This window comes from Lutra lutra, chromosome X (genome assembly GCF_902655055.1).
Source record: "Lutra lutra chromosome X, mLutLut1.2, whole genome shotgun sequence".
NCBI classification, from domain to species: domain Eukaryota; kingdom Metazoa; phylum Chordata; class Mammalia; order Carnivora; family Mustelidae; genus Lutra; species Lutra lutra.
Window position 1 is genome coordinate 93,370,272 of NC_062296.1, and position 9,469 is coordinate 93,379,740.

A 9,469-nucleotide genomic window follows, 5' to 3' on the forward strand; every position below is an offset into this window, starting at 1 on the left:
CAACACCTGTTGTCCTTGTTTCTATTCCTTCCCCCAAGCCCCTTCACTCCTGCTTTCTCTTTTCCGCTCTTGCTGCGAGATCAGAAACGTCCTTTCTCAACCTGCGATGTGATGTGACTTACTTCCTAACAGATTCCCGAAAAGCACGGGTGTGCCAGGAGAACACAGAACTTGACAAAGAGCTTTGACTTGGCACCCACCTCCCCCCAGCCTCTGTCCCACACACGGTCATATATATAGTGTTGAATTCAGGGTTGGTTTCCCCGTGCCGGTAGCCCTGGCACTTGGCTCCAGATCATTCTTTGCGGTGGGGACTGTCCTCTGCAATGCAGGCTATCTGGCAGCATGCACAGACCCCCAGGATGCCAGGAGCACCACCATTCCCCTCCCCCATGCTGTGACCACTGAAAACGTTTCTAGAGGTTTCCTTGAAGGTAGTAGGCAAAATGCCCCCACTGAGAACGCTTAGCCGACTGCGAGATTCTGGAGTTCACTGGAGTTATGCCAAGCACAATTGCCATAAACCACCACCTCCCTTTGTCCTCACCTCTGAAGACGTCCCCTTTCTTTGGAAGCCAAGCGTCACCCCCATCTCCAGGTCTAGTCCCACCTGCCACGGCACCCAGTTTCTCATCAAGACTTGAAACACCTCTTTTCCAGTGTCTTCCCTTTACATGTGCCCAATTCCATTTTTCACTGGCTTTCGGCTCACGTCTACAGTCTTCAATCACGTGGCGGGTTGTCAACAAGGACTTCAGAGCCACACGGGAGCAAACGTGCCCAGAGAGCACACGACCATCTTTAGTCAAGTTCCCCGCACCCGGGTCCAGAAGCCACCCGCGGAGCGAATTCCTTAGTGACAGCGCTTTTCCCTTGAGGTCTGCAATGCATTTTCTCAGACTCGGCCCTCTCGACCGTATCAACATGTTGACTTTGCAAGGCCCTCCTCACATCTAGCTCCTACTCTGGCTTTGCTGGGTCTCACTGTGCCAATCTGGCCAGTGTAGTCGGTTTGGTCAGGCCCCGTGGAAAGGATGCAGAGGGGAGAGGGCCATGGAGGGCAAGACCCAGGGGGAAAGCTCGCATCCCTGTCTCTGCTCAGGAGGCCGGTTACTTCTTTCATCCTAAAAATAGTTGGGGGAGGGAGGGGATGTCGTTCCAAGTTTAAAGAGAAGTGTTTACGAAATTACTTCAGTCTTGCTTCCTGATTGAAACTATTTTCTCAATGTTTTTAAGAGTGAAAAATTATCTTATTGGATGTAGTACGTCATTCCTCCCTCCGCCCTGTGTTATCAAGTCAGTGTTCTCTCCGCAGAATAAAGGTATCAGGAAACCACAGCTAAGACTGCATCATGTTGGACACAGAGCCTCTGTGACGGTCACCTAGGCCGGGCGCTGGACCTGGCAGAGCCATGCGTACAGAGCCGGGAAATCGGGACGGCTTTTCTGGGCCCGGCCTCCCTTGGCAGAGGCCCCTCTCCCTCCTCTGGAAAATAATGGGGGAGAACTTCGGTATTTAGTAAGTACTTGCAGCCAAACGCTGACTGTCACAGCAGAGCCCTGAGGAAGCAACAGTGAGTGAGGACAGAGGGCAGAAAGGTCATCTGGGAGGTCACCACTCTGACACCCACAAAATTGAGTCCTCCCCAAACTGGGTCCCAACCCTCATTTACAAATAAAATTTCTAACCCATTACTGTAAAAAATACAAAGAATTGTGAAAAGGACACATCAACTAAGTAGTAAAAATAACACCCTGACTCAGGAACTGGGAGTACAGGAAACAGCTGTAGCACTCAGCCATTAAAAAAAAAAAATACTTTGACGATTGTGGAATCTCACTTTGTTGGAAAGATTTCCTATCAGCCTTTTTAATTTGGAAGATTCTGACCTCAAGACTCAAGACTCAAACTTCACGGGGGCGGCGGTGCTGACAGCCCCGCGGCATCCACAGTAAGTGAGGGTTACAATACGTACACCAGGGCCTCGCCCGCCATCACCCACACAGGGCCTCCCCGAGACTAACAGCGTGGGCTCCCCAAGCCCAGGAGATGCTCACCACACTCTCCTTAGGTAGGCATCTTGGGGACCGGCCAACAGTTATGTCTTTTTTCCGAAGGGGAAACCAATGCAGAGATTCCAACCCCAGTCCCCCAGGGCTACAGGCTCAGGGAGGGACTCTGGCCTGGAGTCCCGGTTTTCTAATTCAAAACTGATCCAAAGCACCCCCGTCCAAAACCACAGCTCTCAACTGCAAGTTAAGAATCATTCACCGGGGGCGGGCTGGCTCCGTCAGTAGAGCACGCGACTCTTGATCTCAGAGTCGTGAGTTCAAGCCCCACATTTGGGCCTGAACATTGGAGCCTACTTAAGAGACGGAAAAAAAAAAAAAAAAAAAAAAGGAACCCATTCGCTGAAATCACTTTCCTGGGTCAATCACCTGCGGAAATGGGTCCTTTTTGTTTTTCTTAAGCTCACCTGTGAATTATTTCACACTTGTATAGCTTCTCCCCTCCCCCCACAAAAGTACACTAATTATCAAGATTTCATTGCAGTCAACTACAGAGCAGCACCCTCTAACATAACTTTCTGTGTGGCCTGCGCTAATTAATACAGTGGCCACTGAGTATGTAAATTATGGCTTCAGAAACTGAAAGGACCGTTAATTTTACGGAGTTTTAATTAACTTGAATCTCCATGTTCGCATGTGGCCGGTGGTTACCCTCCCGGACAACGAAGTTATGAAAGCAATTTCTCCACCGTGGTCAAAGCCTCTTGATTCCGTGCAGCCACGTCTGTATCTGTTCACGGATTTCACCGCAGATCCCCATTTGTGAATGTGTGTATGTCATCTGGAGAGCTTTAGCTGTCCAAACGTGAAAACTCTTGCCAGGCAGACATGAAAACAGGAACAGCAAGCGTAAGAGCTGGGCTTCAGGAATCAGACAATCCTCCCTCCGCCCTGTGTTATCAAGTCAGTGTTCTCTCCGCAGAATAAAAATAATAATCGCCGTGCACGCAGCATTAAGTGCACGACACTCAAATAGTGTAAAGACAATTATTCGATTTGTGCAACAGCAAAACTAACATGTACAGGCCGCTTTACAGTTTTAGGAAAACTTACACAGGCTTTCTGTCTGCACCATACACAGTGAGGACCACGATTTCAATTCCCTTTTTTTACTTTTACATACATGGAAATGATGTTCAGAAAAGCTGCAGGCCTTCAAGGTCAGCAGGGCAGGCCCTTCACCAGTTTAGGCCAAATGGGGCGAAGGTTGGGTTTCTAGCCGAGCAGTAAGTGTCAAGACAAAGTTGGACTCAAGGGCTCTGTCCACCTCTTTGTAGAACCACTGATCCCCCTCCCGACAGTGGGTTCAGGGAAACTCCTGATGCCTTGCCCGGGGGGAGGAGCCTAGAGCTCCCACGGGTGAAGGTCAGATTAAGACTAACCAGGACCTCTGAGCCGCTCTATCCCTACTCAGCCCTCTATCCCTACTCAGCCCGTTAAAACATTCAAACATTCAAGAAGGGTGCGGAAACGTGGGTGTGGGTAACTGCCGGACTGATGAAGCCCTGTATACAAGCAAAAGGAAAAGCCAGCCCCAGAAGATCCAGCTAATACTACTTGTCCCCAAGTGCACACTGCCCAGCAAAATACCTAAAAATCTCGGGTTTTGTCCCCCAGGTGTGTGTTCACTTAAGGACTGGAATCCCCTTAAGGGCCATTTTAATAAGTGGGTCAAATGATGAACTTCAACTTTTATCCCGGGATTAGTCATCCGGCTGGGTGATTTTCTGCAGAATCTGCAGCCCATGTCAACCACTACGATCCTCTAAAATAAAAGTGTCATCTTAATGTCTTTCCTGTGCCATACTCAGCATTCCGGGCCCGCACTCATCGCCTCTTCTCTAGGAATAACAAGTTGGAAACTTTTTATAAAATCGGGGAGAGACAACTACCACCCGGAAGCCGCCGCCGGGGACCTTCGCAGGGCTCTCCCCTCGCCCCCACCCCTCCCCCTCCCATCCGGAGTCCCGCCCCTCCCCTTCCAGGTTACACCAGGGACTGAGGCGGCGCGTCGGGAGAGAAAAACAGCCAGAAGTCGGGTCGAGCCCCATGTGACCGTGCCAGCCAGAAACAGCAGCCGGAGCAGCAGGCGGTGGGAGTCTGTGTCTTTGGGGGTTCTGCTCCACAACATCCCCGACTAGGGGGGAGTACGAGAAACCCGCCTCCACCTCTAACTTTGTGGAATTTCCAGAGCACTTGGCTCGGGGAAGGCCAGGCCGTGCAGCGAGCCGGGGCCGAGGCCTGACCGCGCGCTCGGGCGGCGCACGTGAAGCCCAGGCCCTACCCCCGAGCGGGCGGGCCTCTAGCGACCCCAAACTGTCATACACCAGGCGGGCACCCACACCCGAAGGCGCACCCCACGCCGCTCCCGGCATCGCCCCCCCCCCCACGCAGGGACGGTGCCCCTGGGGAGCACAGCCCACGACACCGACGTGGGGGCACCCGTCCCCCGAGCCCCAGGAGCAACAGGTCTGCACCCTGTCCAGGCCGCGCTCGACAGACCCCGCCTCGCCAGGGGCGCTCCCCCACCCCCGCCACACACAGACACGGATGTCGCCCTCAGCCGGGTCCCCTCGCTCCGGCCGGGAGCCCCGGACTTCCTTGACAGTTTCCGCGTCTCGGAAACCGAGCAGCCACCGGGCCGCGCCGCCTCGCCCGCCCCTCACTCCGCCGCGCGCCGCCGCGCTGCCACCCGGTCCCGGGCGCGCTGGCCGGCGCCCGGGGATGAATGGGCGCCCCTCCCCCACGGGGGGGGGATCCCGCGGCGGCGCAGGTCCGCCCCGCCGGCCCCAGAACCCGCAGACAAAGGGACCCCGGGGGCCGGGCCGAGCGCTCCCCCAAACTTACCGGCCGCCGCCCCCTCCCCACACCGCCCCCCCGCCCCCGCCCCCGGCGCGCCGGCACTTCGGGGAGCGGCCGCAGCGGGGTATTGTTCAGCCTGCAGGGAGCGCGCCGCACCCCAGCCCGAAGCCCGGGCACACTTGGGGACCCGTCCCTCCAGAGCCCCGGCGGCGGGCGCAGCGCGCGGGCGCCCCGCGCCGCCTGCCCGCCGCCCCCCACCCCCGCCGGAGAAGTTTGCGCCCCCCGCCCCGCGCCCGGCCGCCGGAGCCCGCGCACTCACCTCGCCGCCGGCAGCGCAACTTGTGGAGGCGCCGCCGCGCTCCGAGCCTCCCTGCCGCCGGCCGTCGCCGAGCCCGGGCCGTGCCGCGGCCGAGGAGGGCCCGGCGCCCCGGAGCAGCCGCGCGCCGCCCCCGGGCCGCCCCCGCCCCGCCGCCGCCGCGAGTCCCCGAGAGGCGCGGGCGCTGGAAAGTTTCGGGTGCCGAATGGCGGCCGAGGGCGCTGCGGCGGCGGCGGGGCGGGGGCGCTGGCGGCTCCTCGCTCCCGAGAGCGGAGAGTGGGGGGGGCTGGGGCGGGAGCGGCGGCGGCGGCGGCGGGAGAGGGCGGGACGGCGGGAGGGACCGGCACGGGCAGTGACCTCCGGGTTGGGGGGGAAGCGGCCGCCAGCGCGCCGACCCCGGCCGGGAGGACTTCCAGGGGGGCCGCCGCCGCCGCCGCCGCCCGGGCCGGCCCCTCCCCAACGGCCGGGGTGGTGTTGGTGGGGGGAAGCGCTCCCCAACCCCCAACCCGTCCCCTCCCCCACGGCCGGGGGAGGGGAACCCGAGTCCACTTGGCCCCGCCCCTGCGCGGGGGGGGGGTCCTAATCCTGCCCCTCCCCCACGGCCGGGGGAGGGGACGCTAGGCCTGCCCCTCCCCCCACGGCGAAGGAAGGGGTGAAAATCCGCACCCCCCAAGGCTACTGGCGAGGCCCCGAGTCCCAACCCAGCCCCTACCCTACCCCACCGTGGGAGAACCTGCGACCCTACTCAGCCCTTCACCCCGCGCTCTCCCCTGGTCCCCACCCTAGCGTGGGTGAGGGGAACTCGGACCTCTCCCTCTCCCCGTGGCCTCCAAGGGGGATGAAGTGAACACGGGCCTACCCCCACGCAGTCCCATTCCCAAACCCTGCCTTTCCCCCCACTGCCAAGAGGGGACAGGAACCCGGGCCACCACCCCCGCGGTTTCCAGGGGGGGAGGGGAACCCGAACGATGCTACCGTGTTACCCTCCCCCACCTCAAAAAAAGAAGCTCCTCGGCGGCCCTAACCACCCCCAACCCCCTGCAAGCTGCCCGAGGGTGCATCTGTCTCAAAATGGGAGGCTTACAGGACACCCCAAAGGCCTCTTCCCCCCTCCCAAAAAAGTGGGGACTCAGGCGGAGCCTCGACCTTTTCAAAACACCTCCCGGAAAGAGCCAGAAATGCTTGCGGAGAAAAACTCGGGCACACATAAGTGGAGGCCAGGAGCTCCTTAGAGGAGGGGGCTGGGCCTCTGGAGTTGGGGGTACCTGGGCCCTCGGGCCTCCCCACGCGCGACACCCCCCACCCCACCCACAGGCTTTGCAAAGGGTTTTATGTTGCAATGGCTTATTTGGCTCGGCCCTGGCGCACCAAAGTCCCCGGAGCTTCGTCCTCCCCCCAGTTTGGAGACCCCTGCCCACCACTCGCAGTCTTAATTCAATTAAACAGACACCGCGCCCACCACCCTGCACTTGGGCGTCTGCTTTGTTGAATATTTTAAGATAACTTTGCCCCTCCCTTTGGTGTATAATGAGCTTTGCGCGCAGAGCCCAGTACACTCAGCATTTTAAACTGTAACCTCACTTGCTCCTTCCTGGGACACTAGACCATTTGTTGTTCAGGTTGTTGGGGGTAGGGAGGGGCCCAAGGTGAGTTTTTAAGGGGCTGGTCCTCCCTCATAAAGGCGGACCTAAAAATATTGCAGTAAAACGTCAATGATGTAAAAACGACTGTTGCTACACCATTATTAGAGCACATCAATAAAAAATACACACTTACACTGTCTCCATAATTGTGAATCAGCAGAATAGATTGTGTCTTAATATGTATCAGTTGCCATTCAAGGGTCCCCAAAAGGACGTGGGGGGGCCTTCCCTTGAGCCTGCCCTTCGTTGCTCCCCGGCTCCCTGGGCTTGTGCGGACTGATGCTGAGGTATTACATGCAATCGAAAAACCAAGGGTACAATTGAGAGCCCGAGCGAGCTCATGATGCAACCCTGCCCCGGTTACACGTGCTTCCCCTCCCCCACCGCCTGCTGGTGGGAGCGCTGCGTTTTTTCCGCCTGTAGGGTCACATTGTGGTTGATTGATTCTCCTTTCGCCTTGCTCAGTCATTCAGATTTGGAAAGTAAATAACAAGTTGACATCATTACAGCTCTCGGCTTTACGGGGACGCGGCCCTCGGCTACCGCACACTCTCGAGTAGCCGCGCAGCCGAACTGGCCCTCTGGCTTGCCAGCCCTGCCTGTCTTTAGCTGCTTGGAAATGCCTAGCTGAACTTGCGGAAAAGGCCTCTTTGTATGTTTTGATTACTTGGCAGGTGCCAATCATTTAAAGTATAGGAAAGTGGTGGAAATCCTCACTCCAAACTAGGACGGCTGTGGCCAATTTTTACAGCTGGTCTTCGGTAACTAACATTGCAAGTGAGCTCAGAATCCATCCTGTCTCTTTGGTAACGTCCCTACAATCCCAAAGGTCTTCTTGCAAGTCTGGAACAGAGCTTATCCTAGGAACCCTAAGGGACTTTGTAAGACCCCAGACAGGAAAATAGACCGCCTACGTTTATCGTGATATCGCTGAAATTCATCTTTCTGAAATGCTAGGTGGCTGGTAGGTAGGGGGTAAATGAGACTGTTTTATCGCCTGTGTTTTGCAGATTTCTCCTATAAGGTGGGAGAAAACAAGGAAAACAGGAAATAAAGCAGAGCAGGAAAGGAGCACTGTTAAAGGAGTAAAGGTTAATATGGGGAGTGAGCAGCAATGATTTCCACTCCTATCCAAGGCACAAGCTCTATATGCCAAACAATTATTTTTTGGTTGCTGACTGGAGGGACTCGACAAGAGTCTGCTTGCAGCGAATGCTATCAGTATTTCCCCCTAAACAGTAGACAAAATTTTAATTAAAAGGCAGAAGGAGCCCACGCAAATATACTCAACTAATTTGAGGAAAGGAGCAAAGGCATTTTAATGCCTTTTAACAAATGGTTCTCGAAAAATTGGACCTCCATGTGCAAAAAATAAGAATCTAGCTATAGACCTTATGCTTTTCATAAAAACTGACTCAAAATGAATCATAGGTCTAAAGGTAAAAGGCAAAACTATAAAACTTCTAGAAGGTAACACAGGAGAAAATCTAAATGACCTCAGGTTTACCAGTGAGTTTTTAGATAGAACACCCAAAGCATGATCCATTAAAGAAAAAAAAAAAAAACTGTTAAGTTGAACTTCATCAAAATTAAAAACACCTGATCTGCAAAAGACACCATTAGGAGAATGAAAAGACAAGCGACAGACTGGGAGAAAATATTTGCAAAATCCATATCTGATAAAGGATTGTATCCAAAATATACAAAGAACTTTTAAAACTCAATAAGAAAACAACCACATTTAAAAATGGGCAAAAGGGGCGCCTGGGTGGCTCAGTGGGTTAAGCCGCTGCCTTCGGCTCAGGTCATGATCTCGGAGTCCTGGGATCGAGTCCCGCATCGGGCTCTCTGCTCGGCGGGGAGCCTGCTTCCTCCTGTCTCTCTGCCTGCCTCTCTGCCTGCTTGTGATCTCTCTCTGTCAAATAAATAAATAAAATCTTTAAAAAAAAAAATGGGCAAAAGATCTAGAAATAGCTCACCAAAGAGATACACAAATGGCAAAGAAGCATATGAAAATACGCTGAACATCATCTATCACTAGGAAATTGCACATTAGAACAAAATACACGGAGCACCTGGCTGGCTCACTGGGAGGAGTGCGTGACTCTTGATCTCAGGGTTGTGAGTTCCAGCCCCCACACTGGGCGTGGAGATTACTTAAATAAATAACCTTTAAAAAATAAATAAAACAGGGGCGCCTGGGTGGCTCAGTGGGTTGAGCCGCTGCCTTCGGCTCAGGTCATGATCCCAGGTCCTGGGTTCGAGCCCCACATCGGGCTTTCTGCTCGGCAGGAAGCCTGCTTCCTCCTCTCTCTCTCTGCCTGCCTCTCTGCCTACTTGTGATTTCTCTCTGTCAAATAAATAAATTTAAAAAAATAAATAAATAAATAAAACAAAACACCATCTCACACCTATTAAAATGGCCCCTCTCCCTGCCACCCCAGCCCCCACCAAATGCTACCAGGATACCCAGCAACAGGAACTTTCATACCTAGCCCATGGAATACAATATCGTATGGCCACTTTGGAAGACAGCATTTTCCAAATGCTAGACCTACTCTTACCATATAACCCAGCAATTGTGCTCCTAGGTATTTACCCAACTAAGCTGAAAACATGTCTACACAAAACCCACACG

At 54.8% G+C, this 9,469-nt stretch overlaps 1 protein-coding gene across 2 annotated transcripts in view; it reads right to left on the reverse strand.

Annotated features, from left to right (window-relative positions):
- The window catches only part of TBL1X (transducin beta like 1 X-linked), a 211,719-nt gene extending 204,665 nt beyond the window's left edge, over positions 1-7,054 (reverse strand). The window contains exon 1 of one of the 2 annotated variants that reach the window (XM_047715435.1): positions 6,965-7,054. The gene's annotated coding sequence lies outside the window, so the exon portion shown is untranslated. Of the gene's footprint in view, positions 1-5,191; positions 5,464-6,964 lie in introns of those variants that run through there. The other variant, XM_047715434.1, reaches the window with a different exon arrangement.
- Positions 7,055-9,469: the final 2,415 nt, after the last annotated feature.